Source organism: Engraulis encrasicolus, chromosome 21, assembly GCF_034702125.1.
Source record: "Engraulis encrasicolus isolate BLACKSEA-1 chromosome 21, IST_EnEncr_1.0, whole genome shotgun sequence".
Taxonomy (NCBI): domain Eukaryota; kingdom Metazoa; phylum Chordata; class Actinopteri; order Clupeiformes; family Engraulidae; genus Engraulis; species Engraulis encrasicolus.
In genome coordinates, this window is record NC_085877.1 from 49,651,599 (window position 1) to 49,676,042 (window position 24,444).

General features: G+C 41.2%; 1 pseudogene; it reads left to right on the forward strand.

Annotated features, from left to right (window-relative positions):
• LOC134437265 (intelectin-like) overlaps positions 1–9,332 on the forward strand; it is a 10,134-nt pseudogene extending 802 nt beyond the window's left edge.
• Positions 9,333–24,444: the final 15,112 nt, after the last annotated feature.

A 24,444-nucleotide genomic window follows, 5' to 3' on the forward strand; every position in this document is an offset into this window, starting at 1 on the left:
TAAAGAAGTTGACTTTGTCGATGCTACAACCAATGGCAATTTTGAACTGGAGAAGACCCTGGGGAAAGTTCATATTCTTGGATCTAGCTGCAAAGACATCCGACAGAAATATGGCGTTCGTGAAGGTGAGTGCCTTTACCCCTTTACTTATGCATGAGGGGTGTCAGCTGACCCAATGCTGTACACACAAAAAAATCCTGAGCCTGAATTATTCCCCCTGCTCTAACGACGACGACAAGATACTGCATAGTGACGTAAACGTAAGCCTATTTTGACACATTATTTGAACATTTAATAGCCTGTGTATGACCATTATTCAAGCCTGATAGTAGAAGAAAACCATGAACCTGTAACACTTTCTGAGATAAGAATAACCTAATGGCTATTCTATGTTCCATTCTATTCTATTCAATGTTTTTATTTCTGCAAACTCTGTCAAGCTTGAAATCAGGCATGGAGCCTGAATACCATCAGCCCTGTGTACAAGGGGGCCAGTAGGGCATCGAGAGGAAATACCAGCATGCAAAGCGCACAAGCAAAACATTTTTTTTTTGCAGTAATTTATTTTAAAAAGCTAGTAAATTAATTATATCATTGCAAGTAGTGCATGTGCACTATTTTGTGCGCATTCTGTAGATTACTCTGTATGCTAAACTTGAGCTAAATTCCAAGGTAGCAAGGTTTTTTTCTGTTTGTTAGTTGTTTTTTTTGTAAACTCATACCGAGGCACAGCAAATCAATACCCAGGCCTGTGCCCCTGTGAAATAGGGCTAGCGACGGCCCTGTTTTGCATGCTCATTATGAACAACTGAACTCTACTAAAACTGTCAAGGAAATTAGACAATCTTGTATACAATTGCAATGAACAGACACAGACACCAGAAGTAAGATTTTACGCTTTGGCCAAAGGGAGAGCAAGAGTGGAGCGCTTTTCGGAGAACGAGCTCTGTTTCTTAGCAAATAATCTTGACTCACACTGAGTTAAGCAAAAGCAAGAGTTTTTATTTCACAATTGACATCATAGATGACAGTTGCCAAACATAGCTTTTCCTATTTCTAACATGTGCTGTCTAGTTTCAGGATGAGAGCACTTTTTTAAGTTCAGCATTTCAGCATCATCAGTTCAGTGTTCTAAAAGGTCTCGCTCTGAACTATTGAACTTTCTACAGGACTCTACAAAATATTTTTTTTTTACTGATGTTAATAACCATTATTAAAACAGAGATTATAATTATTCTTACATCTATTAAAACTGGTTGGATCACACCTGTGGCAATTTCTTGACAACCCAACGCATAATCCATTGCCCTCTGCATTGCTTAAGAAAATAACCTTCCCTAACACATCATGGTTGAAATCTCTCAGATGGTCTGTACTACCTGGTCACGGCTGACGGTGTGGTGTACCAGACCTTCTGTGACATGACCACGGCTGGTGGTGGCTGGACGCTGGTGGCTAGCGTGCATGAGAACAACATGTACGGCAAGTGCACTGCAGGGGACAGGTGGTCTAGCCAGCGCTAACAACCCTGATGGAGACGGGACGTGGGCCAACCTGAACACCTTTGGAACTCCAGACGGAGCAACTTCTGATGACTACAAGGTCAAATATTTACATGTAGATTCAACATCATGCATTGCCAAGACTGAATCGGGGTGGAATGGTGAATGACAATCGGCTCATCTCATGTTTGAAGTATGTGTGGTATGCATGCACTGCACTGATTAATATGAATGCTGGTAGGGCTGGACTGGACATCTGGCATAGCGGGTACTTCCCGGTGGGCCCCGCCCCCTCGTGGGCCCTTATTTTCAGAAATGTAAAAGAAATATATAAAAATAGGGGGCCATGAGGGTGAACTTACTAGGTTTTGAATGGTAAATTGCATTGCAACCGAATAAGTTGCTAACTTAGTTAGCAATGCTGTTGTCGAGAAACACGCCCCTGAATAGTTGCTGCCAAATTATTTGTTTTCTGCAGAATCCTGGTTACTATGACATTGTGGGGGAGGATGTGTCTGTTTGGCATGTACCGAATGACACGCCCGTGAAGAAGTGGAGCTGTGATTCCATTCTGCAGTACCACACCGCGGCCAACTTTCTTACAGCCCAGGGGGGGAACCTCTTCCAACTCTACAAGGTACGAAAACAGCATCAGTAGGTCATACTGACTGTGATATTACACACTATTACACACCTAAACACAGGTAGTGGTGGGAGAGACCGGTGATTTTTAGAGCATAACGCTCTCTAGCCTAGTAAACGGTTTGAAAGACAATGTGTTGCTCTCATCAACAATCTTCGGATGTACTATTCATCGGGGCCAGACTAAATTACACATCCAATCTCACATTTAGGTTGGTTTATCTAGCCGGGCTCCACCCTACTGGTGACGCAACGATTTCGGCTCAGCTACACACAGTAGAGCAAGGAGCTTGTTCAAGTACAATATGATCCAGCTACAGCGGGATCTCCACCCACTTTGTCTGGAACCAATCAATTGAGCATTTCCAACCGTCCTGGGTAGAGGTGTGTTCAAGGCAGTGACGTGGTTTAAGCAGAGATGTTCTACTGGGACTAAGAAATGTTTGGTTTAAACTTCAGCACAGCCCTCAACCCGTAGCAAGCCGAGGGAGGCGGGTTAACCAGGCCATTTGGAAACACTAATCGTTATAGTCCTGGTCAGACCAGAATCGCGGTACATGATCTGAAGTCTATGAATATCAGGCAAGGTTTATCAGGCTAGCAATACACAAATAAGCAATCTGATCCAACATAATGTTTGTTAAATTTGTTTTGCTATTGTGTCCACTGACTAATATAGGTATGTTACATTTGTGTATTAGCGTCTCCCGGTGAGGTACAATGCTGGAAGCTGTACAGCCAACCATGGACCATCTATCCCAATTGTATATGACAAAGGAGATGCTGAGACCACAAAAAACTTGTATGGCCCATCTAATAGCGGTACAGTATATATCTTACTATTTTGAAATGAACAAGTAGAAATGCAGAGTAAATGCAAGGAAGAAATGCAGAGTAAAAAAAAAATGTATCCCTTGTGACTATGGTTTACTAAGGTTTTACCATGGTTTTCATGAAGTAACCATAGATCCATGGCATGTCATGGTTACTCTAAAGCTGGGCTTACACTGTGCGACTTTTGGCCCGATTTCGCCTCGATTTGGCACTCGCACGACTTTTTGAGAGTCGGGCTGATTTCTTGCTCAATCGCAGGTCACTCGTGAGTCTCGCATCGTGCAGTGTACATGGGGTAACGACAAGCGATTTCGCCTCACGATCGTGCAATCGCAGGGACGAAGGAAAATCAAAACGGTTTGAAATTCTGGTTGTGGCTCGTGCGTAAATCGCACAGTTAAAGCAGTGCTACGATACGATTTGACACTTCACATGCACAAATTAATAGGGCCGTGCGATTCACTGTTGAGCGCGACCTCATCTCCACCTCAGGTGCGCATGTTCCCTCCTCTGCAGACCGGGGAAACATGCCTGTCGCGTCGTACCATGGAAGCATTTCGCTCGCATCCGACTGTCGGCTCGTGTAGTGTGAGGACGTGAGTCGTGAGTTGTGAACTTTTAAACAGTGAAATTCCATCGTGCAGTGTGAGCAGAAGCTTAAGACCCACGACTGAAAATATCGCACAGTGTATGCCCGGCTTTAGTAACCTTAAATAACTTGTGAGCAGGTGGGGTGCAACGGTAAGGGGGTTGGACTGTAGATCACAGGGTTGCAGGTTCAAATCCTGTCCTTCGTACACCAAGTGCCCTTGAGCAAGGAACCTAACCTCACATTGCTCCAGGGACTATAACCAATAGCCTGTAATATCTGCAACTTCACTTGGATAAAAACAAGCGTCGGCTAAGTGTAATGTATTGAATAGCTATATATCATGGTAAAAACATGGTTAGTTTTCATTGTAAAATCCTGGTTAATTTTGGTAATACTGTAGTTAAACTTACGAACTATGCTCAAAAAAACCATGACAACCATGAATAACTAAAACCATGGTAAAACCAAAGTGAATAACCGTACATACTGCAAATAACCATAAAATGACAGGGTGTTTTATTCAATGTATACAGTATATGGATGACCTATCTAATAATCTTTAAGGTACACTGTGAAGGAAATGGTCAAAAAAGGTACTGCAGGTACTACTCATTGAAAGGTACTACTCATTGAAACTGGTGTGCCTATTGCCAAATTTGATATTTTCATGAAAGTTTACTAAGTCATAAACAAATATTTTCTAGTATGGTCCAAGTACAGTCATTTTTGCAGCTAAAAATGGCTATTTTACATATATGTTGGCACACAGGTTCCATATGTGCACAGATGATGATGGCTAATATCTTTAGAGCCTACTGTACTCCTTTCTATACAGCTCACTTATGGTGTAAATACCATACAGCCAAGCTCAAGAAGCTGCAGGTGGCATACAATGATGCCTTCAGGATTCTCCTTAAGATCCCAAGATGGACGAGCGCTAGCACTTTATTTGTTAATTGTGGGGTCCTCACTTTTCATGCACTGTTGAGGAATTTTATGTATAGATTTATGGGTAGACTTGTTCAATCGAACAATGGTCTGCATTTGCTGATACCAGGAAGAGTGACACAAGATATTCCTCGGAATTGTGGAATCACTGCTATAAATGTCTGTATGTATCTTAAGGTGTTTGTGATGTTCCTGTATGTTTCCTATGTCTTTTTTATGTTTTATAATGTTTTAGATGGACCATTCTGAGTCTGCAATAAAGTTTTCAATTCAATTCAATTCATACTAAATCCATGGTTCATTTTCGTAAGGGATTTGCGCAAATTGAATGTCGTAGGATGTGAGTGAGTTTTACTCATTGAAATTAAACGAATTGTGTCGTTTTTACAGGCGAGTTTGTTCCAGGCTACATCACTTTCCGGGTCTTCAACTATCAGCGGGCGGCGATGGCTCTGTGCTCTGGAGTCAAACCTACTAAATGTAACACTGAACACGTAAGAATCTTTATTTATCATATTTTATCTATTTGCTATTTGTTATGCTTTACAGGTCCCTTTCATCCGGCTAATTCTCTGCTCTATGCTCTGAAAGTCAAACCTACAAACCCCAACTCCGGAGAAGTTGGGACGTTTGGTAAACTGTAAATGAAATCAAAATGCTATAATTTTCAAATTGTTCGATCCATTCATTGGATGGATAATAGTGAAGAGACAACATATTAAGTGTTAAAACTGAGAAAAAAATATTGTATTGGGGGACAAATGTACTCATTTCTAATTTTTTAACTGCACCACGTCTCAAATAAGATAAAAGAAGAAAGAAGAAAGAAGAACATTTCGAAATGAATTGTATTGATGGACAATAGAGCTCTCAAGTACCATAGAGATTCAAGTATTAATTTGTTGGTGTTGCCAGATTGGGCGGTTACCCGCCCAATTTGCGATGGCCGTCTGCGGGTAAAAACGGGAAAAACGGGCGTTTTTTCTGCCATTGTATGCCCATAAGTCAATGTAATTTGTTCAAATTGGGCATAATTTAGCGTATTTTGAGAACCTTTTGGGCAGGATCTGATCAGCCACATCTGGCAACGCTAAGTTCCAGTTTCCTTTGCGATTAAAAATGAATGGGGACCTGTCTCAAATAAGGTGTGTGTGCAATCACGCGATTAGCGAACCCCCGCAAACTGACAAGGGTATTAAAAATAGGTTGTAGGGATGACATGATTGACATGAGTGTCAAACGGCAACATAAATACGATGTTGCTATCACATGCGTAACCCGGAAAACTAGCAGACTACAGGAGGGATATTTCACAAGCCTTATCCATGGTAACTCACAGCACCTGCCACAAACCTTACTGGTACGAGACTTCGGAAATTTCTTACCAAGCTCTGATACCGCTTGTTTTTTCACTCCTGGTGACACTCTTTTGATAAAAGTTAAAAGGTGCCATAATTGCAATTACTCAAATCGCCTTGGTTTAGTAGTATAGTTTCAAAACTTACCATGGAGGAGAAGTTTGCTCATGCAAAGTTTTGAAGGGATATATTCAATTACTGCCACATAGTAAGGACAAATTGTGTTCTCTACTATGTTCTAACAGTTTAACTCCATCATAAGGACCAGCAGGTGATAAAATGGCGGGCTTTAGGTCAAGACCTGTCCCACTGTAAGCACTAGAGAAAGGAAAACATTGCAAAACATGACCAGGAATACACCCACCATTTAAGCTGGTGAAATCATGTCCAAGATAGAATTAACACAGTTTTTTTTTTTTTTTTTACAGAAAATCATCTCATTGGTTAATGTAATAACATATTCATGAATATCCCCCAAAACAACAATTTTGTTCAGTTTTGATTGCTGATTTGTTTTCTTTGTGCCGTTCTCCATCTAATGTAAGAATCAGACGTTTTGAAAATGGTATTATTTTGTTATTGATTACCAATTTACCTTGTGTCCCAACTTCTATGGAGTAGGGATTTGTACTAAATGTAACACTGAACATGTAAAGGTCTTTATGCTCATTCTGAACGATATCACAACACTACACAAATGTGTCAAAGTCAAAGTGTGCTGTATTGTTACACATATACATGTGTGCTGTATTGTAACAAAATGTAAAGTGTTAGCAGATAAGACTAGACTACATGTACAATGTGTAGGGTGAATTCAGGTAAATTGGGCCACTTTTCGGAAAATTCAGATAGACTGATGAAATCTGAGGAAGAATGTCAATACATTACCCAAACCTAAGTTTGATTGTGTAAAGTGACTCATAATCTTCCATTTCATGACAAAAAACAAGATGATTAATGTAAAAATTATACATTTGTCCAAGGTTTAGTGACAGGTGTGTCATCCTGGGTGGATGGGTAGGTAAAATGGGCCACCTTTTCTGGAAAAATGGGCCACCTATTCATTCCAATGGTAAAACTAAGAATTGCACAAAAGAAAAACAAAATTAGTGATGATTTTAATATTTCTCCAAAAACACATTTGTTTCCAAAAAGATATCACAACTTCATTAAAATAGCTCCCCTGACACCTCCATCTTCAATAATAGTCAACATTTTTTTTTAGAAAATATGAATGGTAATTCCCACAGAAAAAAGCGTCCCAAATTACCTGAAAGGGGCGGCCCACTTTACCTTAACATGTTCAGCCAAAATGGGCTGATTTTTTTTTTTTTTTTTTTTACATTTTTAGGTATTTAAACATCACAATTTTGCCACCGCTATGTTTTTCCAGATTAAGGGCCCATATTCAAACCTAAAAACATATCTGTTTTTCCAGTTTTTATCACATCTGAAAACAGTACCATCCTTATTTCATCTAGACGATTTCTTATTTTGGCAAGACTGAAAATTAACTTTCTTCTGTCACTCTCCATATGAGGGTTCCCCCTGCCCATCATAAAAGTGTTATGTAATTCAAATGACTTTAAACAGATAGAGTAGTAATGTTGCAACAATTACAGTACATTTGTGGTGGTTGGTCTGTAGAATTGAAAGAAATGAGACACCTAATGGTTATCCGGCCCAATTTAGCTGATGGCCCAATTTACCTGAACGCACCCTAGCTAAACTAAACATAGGCCTATTGATAAAGACGTTAGAGGAGTGTGCACGCTATGAAATTATGATTAATATCTCCCTGAGAGTATTGTTGGAGGACAGGATGTCTGGCTATCCATTTAGGGAGCGTACCTATGTTCCCCGGGTCCTATGTTCCCCAGTCTTTGTATGTTTCCAAGTTTTCAAATTGTGCCCTTCCCAAAACCATCCCTAAACCTAACCTGTCGTAATGCAATGTTTCTGAGTTTTAAATTTGTGCCCTGACCAAAACTATCCCTAAACCTAACCTGCCACAGTTGCAACAGCAACCTGCACTTTGCCATGTGGCAGCAGTCTACTTTGAAGCAGTGGGGAACATAGAACCCTTTTTTGAAAAAGGGGGAACATAGGGATGACCTTTCCATTTATTTGCTTCCTTTGCACAATAGGCTACAATAAGGTTATAACCAACGAGTGTTGGGCACGTTGTTTTAAAAAAGTAAATAATTATACATAGTTTCTTGCTACTTCTTCCAAAAAAGTACTTTTTTCAACTTTATTTAGACAGGGCAGTGAAGAGTGGGACAGGAAATGAGTGGGAGAGAGAGACGGGGGAGGATCAGGAAATGACCCGGGTCAGGAATCAAACCCAGCGCATAGCAGTCCAGTGCCCGGCCAACTACACCACAGCTGGGCCAGAAAAGTAACTAGTGGGACTCACAACGCCCCTTATTCCTGCTGGGTATTACAGTATCTCAATTGGTTTTGTACATTTCTCAAATCTCTCTCGCAATTTGCAAAACATTATATTCATTCTCAAAACAGCTTTAACAAATGGCAAAACACGGTTGATAACCTGCAAAACCGAGTCTCTTGCTCAAAACCCTTATTTGTCTTTCAAAAACCAAGTTTTTGTGTCAATGAACGTATCAGCGCCAGCAGAATGGTTAGTCATTGTGTCATAGTGTATGGACAAGCTAGTCAAATCAATTTCTCATGTTGTCAATTGAATAGTACACTCTTGAGGATATTTTCTGAAGCGAAATTTTGTTTAGATTGGATGGGAAATGTTGTAAATTCAGTTTTATATTACATTGATCAGATACAGATAAGATTGAGATAGTTTCATGCATTCAGAGACAAAGCTTTTTGAGTGATATGACAAAAGCAATTGATAATGTACGAAATCACTGAGAATTGTACACAGCCATGAGATGGTGGACGAGAGCATTTGCTATATGCCGAAAACAATGAGAAACTGATTTTACCATGTGCAGTCACAATTGAACAAAGACTTTTGAGAATCATTATTCAGTTGTGAGAAATGTACAAACCAATTGAGAAAAACTGTANACATACTGTATGCATTGTGTGTCCTTTCTGTCCTCTACCAGTTCTGTATTGGTGGTGGCTACTTCCCAGAGGCAAGTCCTCGCCAGTGTGGTGACTTCACAAGCTTTGACTGGAACGGCGTTGGAACTCACCAGTCCCGTAGTGCATCCAAAGAGATGACCGAGGCAGCAGTCCTGATCTTCTACCGCTGAGTCTACATGACAACCTAGGGATGAAATTGTGAAATTACATTTGACCTTTGTGTATGACATTCTTTCAAGAACCCCAGAGCCGTCTATTAAGATAGTTACGTCACTCCCATAGACCTCACTGGTCCAATCTTTCCACAGCAATGGCGGGTCTCATGGAGCCTCACAGAGCGTTTTACTAGTAATTCACCATTGACTTAAGTTCCAATAGAAGTAGTTACTTTACTTACTTAGTTCTAGGAGGTGGCTGTAGAACACAGAAATAGTGGGAAAGGTAAATGTAATTTGTTTTTACTTAATCTTTGTATGGTATGTAATAGTTCTGTGTTAGTCTCTAGCGAGGAGAAATTTGCTGTTTAGAAATATTTTAATCTATGTGAATCCCATCACCAACCGACTTCCTGGTCCCCGGTTGACACAACTCTCCTATTAGACGGCTCTGAGGAACCCTTCGACGGCCACTGTGGAAAGACTCTTTAACACATTTTAGCCTGGAGCGACATACACTACTGTATATGCTGCATTCAGGTTCCTGAGATTTTTTTTTTATTAAAAAGATTTTATTTCGAAAAGTGGGTATGTTAGAGTTGAATGAACACATTTTAATGCAAAAGGAGCATTCTAGCGTTTCAATGCAACTTATTTCGTGTTTTTATGTGCTTCGTAGGCTGAGATATTTAGGTAATAGGCAGAGGGCATCCTTTCCCAAAAAGAGCTTAGGCTAAAATGGGTTAAAAGGTACACTGTAAGATTTGTAGTTGTTTATTTCCAGAATTCATGCTGATCCATTCATGAATGTTACCTTTTTCATGAATACTTACCACCACCATCATTTTAAGTATCCATTATGACTGGAAAAATTGCACTTTTCATACATGAAAACGGGATCTTCTCCATTATCCACCATTTTGAATTTCCAGAAATAGCCATTTTTGGGCCGTTCTAGAACATATTAGTTAATTACTAAATAAAAAAATTTGGCAATAGGCAGCCCCGTTTCAATGAGCAGCATAGTTGCAGTACCTTTTTTGACCATTTCCTGCACAGTGTCCCTTAAACAGGGCTGATAATATTCAGGCTCCATGCCTGCTTTCAGGCTTGACAGAGTTTACAAAAATAAAAACATTGATGATAATTAGCCATTAGGTTATTCCTATCTCAGAAAGTGTTATAGGTTGAAAAGAGAGCATAACCCGCCCTTAAGTCTTGCTTAGTAAACATTGATTAAAAAATAAGTTAACCCTTTCTTAGTGATTAGTAACTGAGTATTTAATATATTTCATAACTTAAACAAGAATAAGTTTTTGTTTTCTTAATTAGTTAGTTGGTGTGTGTAATGAATTACTGCTACTATTAATTAAAGGCCTACTCATTTGACAGCACATTGTCAGGGGGTACAGGGATTGTTGTGTGGTCATATCTGGATCAAATGCCAATGAACCTCATCCATTAACAATGACAGTTTAACACATTTTGTAATCAAATATAGTTAAATGTTGGTGTACAATACATTTGGCTCTGTGTATTTTGTTAAAAGGTTTGTGGTGCTAGTTGGTGAACTATCCTTTGTAGACTGGAATTTCATTTGATGCTACTCAAGACATTTCTTACCTAAGGATAAAGTAGAGTTCAAGAGTTTAAAAAAAAAAAAATGCAATTTAACCCATTTAAGCCCGATACTGCATATACAGTGTGCTTCATTGCCCTAGACCAGGGGTATTCAATTAAATGTCACCGAGGGCCAGTTTTTCAAATTCCTCCCAGTAAAGGGGCTGAACATGGAAAACGCATGTATGTAACCACATGCAATGTCCAAAGGGAGGGTGCGAAACAAGTGGATAACTTTCCAGACAGAAGAGTTTTTCTATTTCTTAGTAGCCTTAATGGTCTATTATGAGACTATTTCAGATAAGATATCACTCTCATGTGCATTGGAGAAATATCCCTAACCTGAAGTGTTAGTGATCGCAAATTGTGCACAGACACTGATAGCACACATATTTGTTTTCATTTTGTTCTGACCTCGTGGGGGGCCAGAACCTTGCCGTTCAAGGGCCGCATCTGGCCCCAGGGCCGCCATTTGAATAGCTCTGCCCTAGACACATGGAGCTGTGTGGACGGTGCATTTAGGCTCTAGGGATTTATTTATTTCATTTAAATGTGGCACATGGCATGTTAGAAATGGATTATCACATTCTAATGAAAGATGAGGGTTCTTGTTTTCAAATGTAACTTATTTCATGCTTTTATGTGCTTCGGTTTGTATTGGCTGAGGGCATCTTTTCCCAAAAAGGGCCTGAGCATTCAGCAGGTAGTTTGCAAGGTAGTGCTAGCCGCTGACAGCTTTGGCTGGGCCTGGGACAAAGATATCCAAAGCCCCCCTCACCCAATAAATGCAATATAGTGACAACCTGCATTTCCTGTCAATTTACCTGTTAATGACTTATACGTGGTTTTAGAAATTACTTTCATACAATTTTGCGTAAGCCCTCACCTCGTAGCTAGCCTGCAGGGATGCTTGAGACCACGGGCTGGAGTCTCTAAATAGGAGGACATTCATGAATACACAGAGACATGAGACTGTGAGAGACCCGTTCAGAATCGATGTCCTCATGAATGCGTGCGCATCGTTAACTTGAACACACCAGAGCTGTTTTGAGGGTATTTTGTTTGTTGCAACAAGAGATTAAACTACTGACTGGATTGAGGACATCATCAACCTCTATAGACTTGCATCGCTACAATTAATTTGGCTATACTAGTTGGGTCATTTATAGAAGTTCCGTGACCGTGGAGAGGAAAGGTTCGTTTCTCACTGGATTTGTCATCTATAAAGGTTAAATAAAAAAATGAGCCGGGGTGCCCCTCACAAAAATGTGGGGAAATTTTTGTAGAGCCCTATATCCAAAATGGCTGCTGCCAGCCAAGCTGGAAATTTACTTTTTAATGGTTTTGCCCACAGTGCTGCATAATACATGGTTTCTGAGACTATTTGGGTCAAGAAATTCACAAATGATGTAGATTTATTGATTTGACCTATTTTTGACCTTCAAATTCAAGATGGCTGCCACTTTTGGCTCTTTAAATGTCAATTTTTCAAAATCGTCAGAGAGCCTTAATATTAGGCTCAAATGAAAGGTCTGCTCATACTGAGTTTTAGCCCCCACATCCCTCCCAAAAATCCAGACATTTTTTGTTAGAGAGGCAAATTCAAAATGGCGTCCGGCGGCATCTCTACTTTTTCATACAAGTCAACCATGAGGATTCAAATTCTGACATTATTTTGATAATGCAACTTTGTTTTGACCGTGAATTTCAAGATGGCTGCCATCAAGAACAGTCATTTTCAACCTTTTAAGGCTGTGACCCCCCAAAACAGTCATATTTGGACTGGGGACCCGTCAATTCAAGTTACTCAATTTCTCATATATTGATGTTCAGAAAATATCTGATCTACAAGCCCACAATGCCTCACATTATGAGGCGAAGTGGGCTTGTAGATGGGCTATTTTCACATGTTTGACTCTTTTGATAGCCTATTATTTGACAATTTGGCCAATGTTTTAGCATTGTTTGATGATTATTCTGGATGCAGTGATGGTCTTTTAAATTGAGAGTCCTTACATTGACACCCCACCCCCCAAAAAGGGGATCTCAACCCACAGGTTGAGAACCACTGATCTAGTACATAGAACGTTTGACATTTTCCAAGCATTCTTGCATAAATAAGCTCGTTGAGGGACTCAAAGCTAGAGCTACTGAAATGGACAGAAGTGCTCTCAAAAGTAGTGATAAGCCTGGTCAAAGCCCCCTGAGCTGCAAGAACACCATGTTGTTGAGGAATGTGTGGCCTTATTCACCTTATTCAACCACAATGGCATATACAGGAAGATGCAAGGGAACAAGCTCATTCAGAAGATCTCCATCCAACCTATTGCGATTAAAGAACCCCATGTTGCTCTAATTAACATGGAGATGATCTGGAGGATGGCAACTCCATTGGACACAGGACAGCACAGGACGGCACGTCATACAAGTGGTTGGGCTGTGTCAAAATCCATCATCCTTGCCCGCCATTGTCATTCTCACCGTGTAATTAGTGTCAATGATCCCTCCCTGCGATACAACATACTCAACAGAAGATGATGAGCGAGACCTGCGCATATATACAGGGAGCATCTTTTGCAGGGGGAGCGTACCTATGTTCCTCAGCTCCTATGTTCCTCTGTCTTTGTATGGGGAACATAGGACCCTTTTTCTAAAAAAGAGTTCTATGTTCCCCGCATTGTATGTTTCTAAGTTTTATAATTGTGCCCTTCCCAAAACCATCCCTAAACCTAACCTGTTGTAATGCAATGTTTCTAATTGTACATTTGTGCCCTGACCAAAACTATCCCTAAACCTAACCTGTCAGAGGTGCAACAACTTACGATTTGCCATGCGGCAGCAGTCTACTTGGAAGCAGTGGGGAACATTTTTGAAAAAAGGGTCCTAAGTTCCCCGCATTGTATGTTTCTGAGTTTTCAATTTGTGCCCTGACCAAAACTATCCCTAAACTTAACCTGTCAGAGGTGCAACAGCAACCTGCACTTTGCCATGTGGCAGCAGTCTACTTTGAAGTTTTTGAAAAAAGGGTCCTATGTTCCCCGGTAGAGGGGAACATAGGACCCGGAGAACATAGGGATGACCCCTTTGCAGGAGATGGCACGGAATCTGTGACTGAACAGACTTCTCTGGTTAGCAAAGACTGAGTGCAGGGGTGATGGTAATTGTCCATTATAGAGTCCAGTCAGCTCAGTGTCCTCTTCTCAGCTGTGGTACTGAGAGCCTCCAGTTCTGTACCAACAACAGAACAGATCCCGCTTTCCTCACCAGCTTGTCCAGGCGTCCAGCATCTTTCTTCCTAATGCTCCCACCCCAGCATGCCACAGCATAGGAAAGCACAGCAATGACAGACTGGTAGAACATCTGCAGGAGTCTGTTGCAGACATAAATTATCTCAACTTCCTCAGAAAATCTTCTAGACTGCATGTGAATTTACTGACCAGTCTAATTTACTATTCAGATGAACCCCCAGGTATTTGTAGGTGCAGACTGTTTCCACTGTCTTCCCCCTCAAAATACACAGGCACAAGGGGTGGGGTGGACCCACGGAAATCAACCACCATTTCCTTGGTTTTGGTGGTGTTCAACTGCAACTGGTTGGTCCGGCACCATCTGACAAAGTTCTCCACCAGTCCCCTGTACTCCCCCTCCTGCCCATCTTTAATACATCCAACAATGGCAGTGTCATCTGAGAATAGCAGTTTGCGTTCACGAGACAGGTGATCTATGCACACAAGAAGAGTAGCACCATGGCTGAAGCCTGTGCTTCCAAGTCGAAGACCATGAAGAGAGTCTTTTATCCGTCTCCCTTCAGATGCAAACATCTTACGCCAACACGGCCTTCTTGACAACTACTTGGCGTACCTAGTGTGCCACTCCACACTGGCAGGCAAGGATGCTGAAGACACCTTGTACACTTAGTCCTTCCAATTGTATGGTGTGCCGTCCTGTGTCTGCCAATCTTCTACTGATGGAGTTGCCATCCTCCAGATCATGCCCATGTCAATTAGAGAAACAGGGTTCTTCAGTCACAATATGTTGGAGATCTTATGGATGAGCTTGCTCTTCTGCGTCTTCCTCTATATGCCATTGGGGTTGAATAAGGCCACACATTCCTCAACACTGTCTTCTAGCAGTGTAGTGGCTTCTTGTAAGTCACCGACGCCGTGAGGTGGTTTTAATAGTTCTTTGTTTGTTTATTTCCTTTGTCACAAAAAAAAGGTTTCTCAAATAATAAAGTTCTTAAACAAAAACGTTCACCATCATTAAAGAAACAAAAATAAATTAAAACCTTTGTGCCTGCTGGCGTCTCTAAGATTCGAAGTTCCAAGTTTCCAAGTTCCACGTTTGCATAAGCATTCACAGTAGGCCTACACTCTCCCACACACTGACTAATTATACAGGTGCGCATCAATCTATTCCACCGGGTCCAATTAGGCCACTCAAATTACAACATAGTATTCATATTTTCGCCAGCAGGTGTCACCAAACAAAAAAAGGTACAAAATGGCTCCTACACACCGGCCCCCTTATTGGTACCGGGCAAGGGACAATAACAACAAATGAAAATAAGGAGCCATAAAGATAACGTAAACCAGGATCAAATTCATATTACCATAGGTCAATCATCACATTGTACACAAGTTCACACAATTCGATTTTTTTTTTTTTTGCAAGAATGTTTCAAGAGCTCAAATACGTTAGAGTCCATCTTGTTAATTGCATATCAGAGTTCATATGCCTTTAAGGCATGAGTCAAAGTCCATTTCAAGTTATGTATGTTGTGCGTATTGTCTGTGTATGTAAACGTCGCTCATGAGTGCACGAAATGTGACGCTCGTGTGTGAACGAATAGATCCGTAGATCTACAGAGTCCATTGTCCATGTGAGCGCGTGTGAGACAGGAACCATCAGTGTACGTGAGGCAATGATTCAAGTTCATATCACTTTCATTCGTGTTCTATTCATGTACAGTAACATCACATCACACCATATTCATATTCTCATGTCATTCAACAACAAGCAGACCTTAGTAATGTATTTCCATAATGCTTGTCTAAGGTTTCAAAGTCACACTAGACATCAACCCTTGAATCTTGAGTGTGTGTGTGTGTGTGTGTATCGTATCCCATTCCAACATCCAAGATATGTAAAGGCGGTGAGGTAAGCAATAACACATCATGAATTTCAATTCATTCTCAACCAAGTCTACCAAGGTGGCCATCTGAGAGGTTTGGCCATGATTTGTCTCTACACTGCTCTTATCGTTCATGGGTGTGTTTCATAAAGGCATTGGGGAAGTGTTTCTGATGCTTTGACAGGATTGTTCTGTGTAATGTTTCACCTGCAAGTCCCCCTAGTGGCAGTGTATGTAACTTACGACTTGGGTGTGCATTTTTTCTTTGCAGGGTCTCCATTTCTTTTGGACGTGCTTTCATTTGAGTACAGTGACAGCCTTCATGTTCTGCTCTTTTGGTACGATTCCATGTTGCAGGTTGTGGGTCCATGCTCTTTTCCACAGGTTTCCTTTTTTCTTTCCACAGGTTTTCCTTTTCAGGTGTGAGGTTTCTCCAGGTAAGTTTGGTAAGAGTGTCTTTTCTTTTTTGGCTTGGATTCAACTGCACTCTGCTATGTTTTTCCCTGACCAATATTTCTGTTTCCACTTCATCTTTCTGTAAGTTCAGTTTGGACTTGGGAAATTCAGACTGCTGGTCATTGAGATATGGAACATTTGCCCTTGTGGCTGGTTTCAGGGTTCTATTTGTCTCAAGACATTTCCAGTGTTTTCCATTTGTCACATCATCACCCTTCTGGTGACGCTTTCTATGGTGAGGACTACTGTACAACACCTTTCCAGTTTTGGCGGTCAGTTCATTGGATGAAACCACCTCCATGTGGTTCTTGTCTTGCATTTTTTCCAAGGCTGTGTATTCTATGAAATACTGTTCATCTCTTTCCAACTTTCCATTCAGAGATAAGGCACTCTGATGAGCCTGTTTGTGGGTGCACAGCACCATTGCATTTGTCTCTTTGACTGTCACAGGTAAGTTTCCAGGTCCATTTCCAAGTTTCTTTCCTTTTTCCATTGTAGATGCTAATGGCTTGTTTTTGACCGTCACTCTTGGTTTCTCCTCAGGTGCCTGTTCTGTGGAATTTTGATCCTGCATTTTCAATGTGTCGTTCATATCTCTTATAGATACATGGTTTGCAGTAATACGCGAGTTACTTCCATGCCTTTGAGTTGTGTTTTGCATAAGGCCACCCACAATCCAACCTAGGGGCGATCTAAAGGCAAACGGACCAGGACCTTCACTGCTGATCACCTCTAGAGGTTCCATTAGCTTTGCAACGTTTGCGCCTATCAACAACTCAATTTCGGCATCCAAATGTGGAAGTTTCACTTTGTCTAAGTATTTCCATCTTTCCAGGGATTCTTGTGTTGGTATGTGGTGTTGTGCAACAGGTAAGTGTGACTGGGTGTAGACTGGTGGCAGCTTGTGGTACTGCAGTCCATCCAGGCTGCTTACTTCTAGGCCGGGGACTAGACTACTCTGCACTCTTTTCTCCTGGCCCATTGTACAGAGCATAATGGTGATGTTTTTGCCAGGGATGTTCAGCTTGCTCTTAAGCGAGTCTGTACAGAATGTAGCCGAGCTACCGGGATCCAAGAATGCATGAGTTGTAATTATTTTGTCAGTACCTGCCATCTTCACCTTCACAGGGACTATTGCAAGAGTGCATTGGTCTGATGCACCGGCCCCCATTGGGTCACTCTTGTTCACAGACACCATAGCATTGCTCAAACTGGTGCTTTCTACTGCATTTCTGTCTTTTACAGAATGAATGTGGAGGACAGTGGGGTGTGGCTTAGAACAGATGTCACATTTCATTTTGTTGTCACAAGTTTTGCTCATATGGCCCTTTGTCAGGCAACTAAAGCACATGCCCTTGGATTTCAGGAACTGCACTTTATCTCCATTCTCTTTACACTTGAATGTTTCACAGTGTTCCAAATTGTGACTATCTCCACAGAAAATGCAAGAGATGTCATTGATGGGTATATGTCTATTTGCTAATTGAGCAGGTGTGGACACTGGGACAACGGTGGTGGCGAAGCTAGATCTTCTACTGGGCCTTGTTTTCCATGGTTGCATAGTTGTTGTGGCTACCTTGGAATCAGAGGGGTTCTGAATGTCACCAAAGACTGGGTCAAGTAGAGCTCTGGCTTGCTTCTCAATAAACTCTACTAGGTCTTTGAATGTTGCCCTGTGTTTTTTGCTTTCTTCCATGCTGCACACAGTTGCGCGCCATTTGTCTCGCAGTTTAAAGGGAAGCTTTGAGACTATGAGTTTTAAGTTGCTAGAATTCTCGAGCTCTTTTAGCCCATCTATGTCTGACATGGTATTGAAGCAACTTCTTAAGAATAGTGCATATGAGCGCAAATCCTTTCCATTTTCCGCTTTAATTGTTGGCCAGTTTAGAGCCTTATTCATGTAGGCTGAGGCTATTTTGTAGCCGTTTCCAAAGTTATATTCCAATTGTTCTTTAGCCTTTTGATATGCAACATTGGGATCCATGTGAAGGAAACTGCTGACGAGGCTTCTTGGCTCGTCCTTTGTGTACTGTTGTAAGTAGTATAGACGGTCATCCATGTTGTCTGTCTTTTTCTCTACAAACTGTTCGAAGGCCTTTATGAATGTCCTGTATTGCAGTGGATCTCCATCGAATACAGAGATTTCTCTAGCTGGTAATAGAGAGAGTGCCTGCTGCTTTACTAGCAATGAAGTAATTTCAGTGTGACGTTTCAGTACTTCTGTGACATTAATGTCATTGGCACTTGCATTTGAAACATTTTCACTAGCTACAGGGGTACTGTGGCGTGAACTCACACTTGCAATTGAAACATTATCATCAACCACAGGGTTACTGTGGCGAGGCCTGGCACCTTGAGGTGGGCTGACTATTTGGGCATGACCTACACTGGTTGCTTGGGCACTTTGCTGTGCATGTTGTGGCACGGTTTCACTTTGGGGCGTTACTTGTGCTCTTTTAGCTCTTGGCACCGTTGCCGGGACATTGTACTCGGTTGGCGTGCCGAGTTTGTGCAAGCCGGATAAAGAGCGCAGGTCTTCAGCTTCTCTGAAAACACGCACTTTTGCCTCAGCAGCATCGAGTTCTCTTTCCAGCGCAAGTTTCTCCCTTCGTGCCTGAAACTGTGCTTTAAATTTAGCCATTGTCAGATCAGCCATAACAGTAGCCTCTTCGGCGTCAAGATCATATTGTAAGCTCATTTTTTCAACTTTCGCCCTTGTGGCGGCACATTCGGCTTCTGCCTTCAACTGCGCGTCTGAGACGCGAGATGTGCGACTAACGTGACTCATTGCCTTTGGCGCGATTTGTGACACGCTATCCCGCGGTTTCACATCTTCGACCAATTCCTCATTTTCGTTCTTATCCTCTTTATCCTCTTCTTTCAATTCATCCTCTTTCAATTCCTCATCTTTATTTTCCTCTTCCAAATCCTCATCATCTTTCTCCACCAATTCTTTATCTTCACCATCACTCCTAATCCATTTCAGAACACCGTCAATAAAGTATTTGAAGTTGATGTATTTTGGCTCGTACCATTCTCTGTGGTCTTCCTCCTGTTTCAGTGCATCTGTCATTAACCCCTTTACTGATGCGTGTACATCGGCAAACTCAATTAATGCATTGTCAAATAATTTAAGTTGTGCTTCAACTGAGGATTTGTCTTGGCCTGCTTCTATCAGTTTGTTAATGTCTTTACCTTTGCGAGTCAGGGCACCAAGCTTTCCACTGCGCGATTTCATTAACTTAGACAGCTCCTCCTCCTCAGGTGCATGTGAGGGCTCTTTACTCTTTTTGTCAGCCATTTTAAATTTAAACTCAAGTGTATTTTAACAAAGGGTTGTTGTAACTCAAATAAACAGCATCAGCACAGTAGGAGTGTCAGTTCACTTCTGTTCACTTAGTCCTATGAGCACGGTGGCTCCAGTTCATGTTCAAAGTAGGCGCGGCGGCCAATCTGCGAGCACTACAGTTCAAGTTCAAATCCGAGCGCGGCGGCTCTCTATGATAAATCAGATTCGTACTCACAGTTCAGAAGTCTTGCACGAAGCACTGGTCCATAAATCCACAAGCATTTCCGTCACGGTTCGCTCAGCATTTTACAGGAGATCCACAAGTGGCAGTGCGTAATCCATTACGCGGCGAGAACCTCCGGGTACTCAGCGATATCCAGGCTCAGCAGCGGTGAGGAGTCGCGCAGGTGTTCCCACTTCTAATCAGCCGGCGTTTCCACTTGCTGCTTGCTTCCTAGCCTACTTGCCAGGCGAAGTTTCGACTTTCGACGATCTCTTTTCTTCTGTAACTTTATTTTCAATTTCTTTCTTTCGACGATCTCTTTCCTTCAAGCGTTGTTTTCTTGAGCCATCCTTTTAACGCAGGTTTCCATCTTCGGTTGACAGTTTTCCATCTTCGGGTCTTCGGGTTGACCTTCTTTCGTCGTCTTAATTTCTTCTTCTTCAATGTTTCTTATCTTCTCCAAATAACGTACAGACGATGGTTTTAACTTGCCTTCTTCTTTCAGAGTTTTAACGATGTTCTTTTTTACAGGTTTCCAGGGTGGAGCGCATTTAACTGTTTTCTTCTTGCAGGGGTTCTTCGATGCAGACCAGGCTGTAACTTCGTTGATGCTTTAAATTTTCCTCTTCTTCTTCTTTTTTTAGACAGGTTTCCAACAAGGGTTTTCTTCTTTTTTCCAAGGGTTTTCGATGCAAAAATGCTTTAAAGTTCTTATTTCAAACAGCTTTCCAATGCGTAATCCAGGTTTTGACTTTCGTCGTCCTCCAAGTGTTCTTCACTGCAGACAAGGTTTTAAAGTTGTAGTGGCTTCTTGTAAGTCACCGACGCCGTGAGGTGGTTTTAATAGTTCTTTGTTTGTTTATTTCCTTTGTCACAAAAAAAAGGTTTCTCAAATAATAAAGTTCTTAAACAAAAACGTTCACCATCATTAAAGAAACAAAAATAAATTAAAACCTTTGTGCCTGCTGGCGTCTCTAAGATTCGAAGTTCCAAGTTTCCAAGTTCCACGTTTGCATAAGCATTCACAGTAGGCCTACACTCTCCCACACACTGACTAATTATACAGGTGCGCATCAATCTATTCCACCGGGTCCAATTAGGCCACTCAAATTACAACATAGTATTCATATTTTCGCCAGCAGGTGTCACCAAACAAAACAAAGTACAAATGGCTCCTACAAGCAGCTTGAAGAGCTTCACACGTTTGACTGTCTTCAACCAGGTTGATGGCTGCTTTGAGAGCACTTCTTTCCATTTCAGCAGCTCTTAAGTTTTCCACTATATCAGCTTGAATATCATGGTCAAAACAAAGTTGTATTATCAAAATGATGTCAGATTTGGAATCCTCGTGGTTGACTTGTATTAAAAAGTGTCTTTATACATGATTCTACGTCATTCAGATTAAAAGCTATTTCTCAGAGATGGCGCCGGACGTCATTTTTAATTTGCCTCTCTAGCAAAAAATGCCAGGATTTTTGGGAAGGACATGGGGGCTAAATCTTTTCTAAAGGGTCCATAGAGGTCAAATCAATCATCAAAACATCCTTGCCAGAGGATGGTCACGGAACCTCACATTATGACCCGACTAATCAGCAGTTTAATTCTCATCAACCACAAACCTTGATCTTTTTTACCTTTCAGATGACTTCTGCATAGCCTACTTGTAATTTTACTGTCCATAACTGAACTCAGTATGAGCAGACCTTTCATTTGAACCTAATATTAAGGCTCTCTGACGATTTTGAAAAAAATACATTTAAAGAGCCAAAAGTGGCAGCCATCTTGAATTTGAAGGTCAAAAATAGGTCAAATCAATCGATCTACATCATTTGTGAATTTCTTGACCCAAATAGTCTCAGAAACCATGTATTATGCAGCACTGTGGGCAAAACCATTAAAAGTAAATTTCCAGCTTGGCTGGCAGCAGCCATTTTGGATATAGGGCTCTACAAAAATTTCCCCACATTTTTGTGAGGGGCACCCCGGCTCATTTTTTTATTTAACCTTTATAGATGACAAATCCAGTGAGAAACGAACCTTTCCTCTCCACGGTCACATAACTTCTATAAATGACACAACTAATACTGTTAAACAAGGCAATGCAAACACGTAGACATTAATAAATGCATATTGTTAGATTTTGGACGTTTCCAAAATTCTCTTCTCCAATAAAAATTGAAGGATGAATGGTCTGCGTTGTGTTTTAACTGACTCACTTGCAAAAATAAAAAAGGATCAATCAGGATACAATTTATTATAGAAATTATTACAAAAGGATAAGAAGAAAGTAAAAGTGGAGGGAAAATAAAGCTTAAAAAGAAAAGAGTCTCACTATCTAGGCAGCATCCTATCTCTGGCGAAATGACAGGCAATCGACAATTGACAAAGTGGTGGCAACGGTTTTTATACCATCTTCCTCAAGTCAACAGGTTACACGTATGCAAGTATGATATATTAGTTAGGGAAGATGGCGTCCCCACATCTACAGTGGTGACGAATCATATAAACACATATCGCTTATGGATAGCACACAGGCCTAGAGATGCTCCTGTATCAAGAACGTGTTCTGGGTGACCTTCGATAGCAAAGTCACCAGCTCTGTTCAAGATATCAGAAGCTGTAAGAGTAAACATACCACATACATACCACAATTAATTGGAACACAGGAATAGGCAAACTTTTATTCTAAAACTCCTCAACAGTATGGTCATACAGTTGTAGGTCAGGATATACCATTCATATTTAACGATATTCATGAATGATGCTTAGAAATACAACAAATATGCGAAAATCAAAAACTGGTGGACTGCTTCTTACAGGGAAAGAGGTGGTGAGGGCCAAAATCCATAAATTCCTCGCCATAGCATCATTCAAACCGGGAGTTTGAACACCACATCCATAGCAAAAAAAAGCAGAGCAAAGGCTGTACTTTGTAAGGATGCTTACGTGAGCCTTCTGTTGTGTTCCATTTAACAAGAGACGGGGTTTCTCTTTTACGTCGGGGTCTGTCGCACATTGTCCCTCCGAAGCATAGGCCTACCCCTTGTCCCACCTTGGACTTATTAGCAGGTGGTCACCCAGTGTTGATAATTGAAGGAAATGAGATTCAGGTGGGTAGGTAGGCGTGCCTGTACTAGCGCGCTAGAAATGGACGAATGACAGAAGATCAGGGAATACAGAGCAGGTGTTAATTTAGAATTAGAATTAATAGCTCTCTAAAATAAAGGGTCAGCACAAATTTTTTTTTGGCTTGGACGGGAAATTACTGCACGAAATAGAATAGACACGGCAAGAATCGCCAAGGAGATGCATTGTTTTAGAGATGAATGGGAATTGGCGATTTTCTTACGGTTTCACCTAGTCCCACCCCCTGCTGCTGCCTCACTTCGGAATAGAACCCATGGTGTCCCCTCTTTTTAGTGTCAATAATAATAATAAAATCAGATTTAATAGATCTGATTTAAATAGATTTGATTAAGAGTTCATTTGTGACGTGTATACATCACTTAAATCTGATTAAACATCTGGGGAAAAGAAAGCATTGCGATTGGACTGAGGACACACGTGCTGAGCGAGCCAAATAAGGCACGGGGGCGTGGTCCAATGCCACCAGGATGCAGGTGATCTTCCTCCCGAACATCGTTGCCTCAGGCGGACTGAAATCACAACATTTCCCCCTTTCTCCCTGGATCATTTACAATGCTATATTAGCCACCCTGTTAGCATAGAAAAACGAGTGGTCAAAGGGTGATGTGAAGTAACTTTGTTGTGCTTCATTACTTCGTGGGGCACTTTTACATCAATATATGGAAGCCACAATATTTATAGTCGCTTAGGGACTTTAAATTAAGCAAACCTTTCATGTAGTAAGTGGACCAGAAGTCCGCCATGTTTTCTCACTGAATCAAAGAGCACGGGGTCCTTGGCGTTATCGTGTGGCCAACTAGCATGCGTGGAACGACTGGATTTATTGTAATTCTGAATAAAAGGTTACATGACAGAGGAACGTGTTTAATCGGATTTGAAAGAGGAATAAACCACCCACTTTAATCGGACTTCAGTTTAAATCTGAATAAACTTAAATCCTGTTTGGTAAGTGTTTACATGATATTTTTTAGAGCGGAATTAAGTTTGAATCAAATTTAAAGTGAGTTAAATCGGACTTAAGTGTCTCATGTAAACGAGGCAATTGATATTACACTTCAGCTGTTTTCCTCCAAAGGTACAGGGATAGCTATCTCTGTGGTGCAAACCATCTATTTGGGAATACACTTTTTTCTTGTCATCTGTAAGGGCATCTGCATCAATTACCTAAACAAACCATGGGATGCTGAGGGTGTGCAAATTCCCTGCTTGTTTAAATTCCCTGCCTTTATATGTTTAAAATTCCTTGACTCCTGGGGCCTCATGTACAAAGAAGTGCGTGGATTTCCTACCAAGAAAGTGCGGGCCGAAAATCTTGAAAGTTACTTACGGACAAAAAAATCCGGATGTATCAATAAGTGCGTAACGAGGTTTTGCCGTGAAATCTTGCGCACATGCACGAGCACAAGCAGGCCCAAGTCTCCGCCTTGCCTCCTCCCTTAAATATTCCATATGAATATTCTAATTAGTATGAA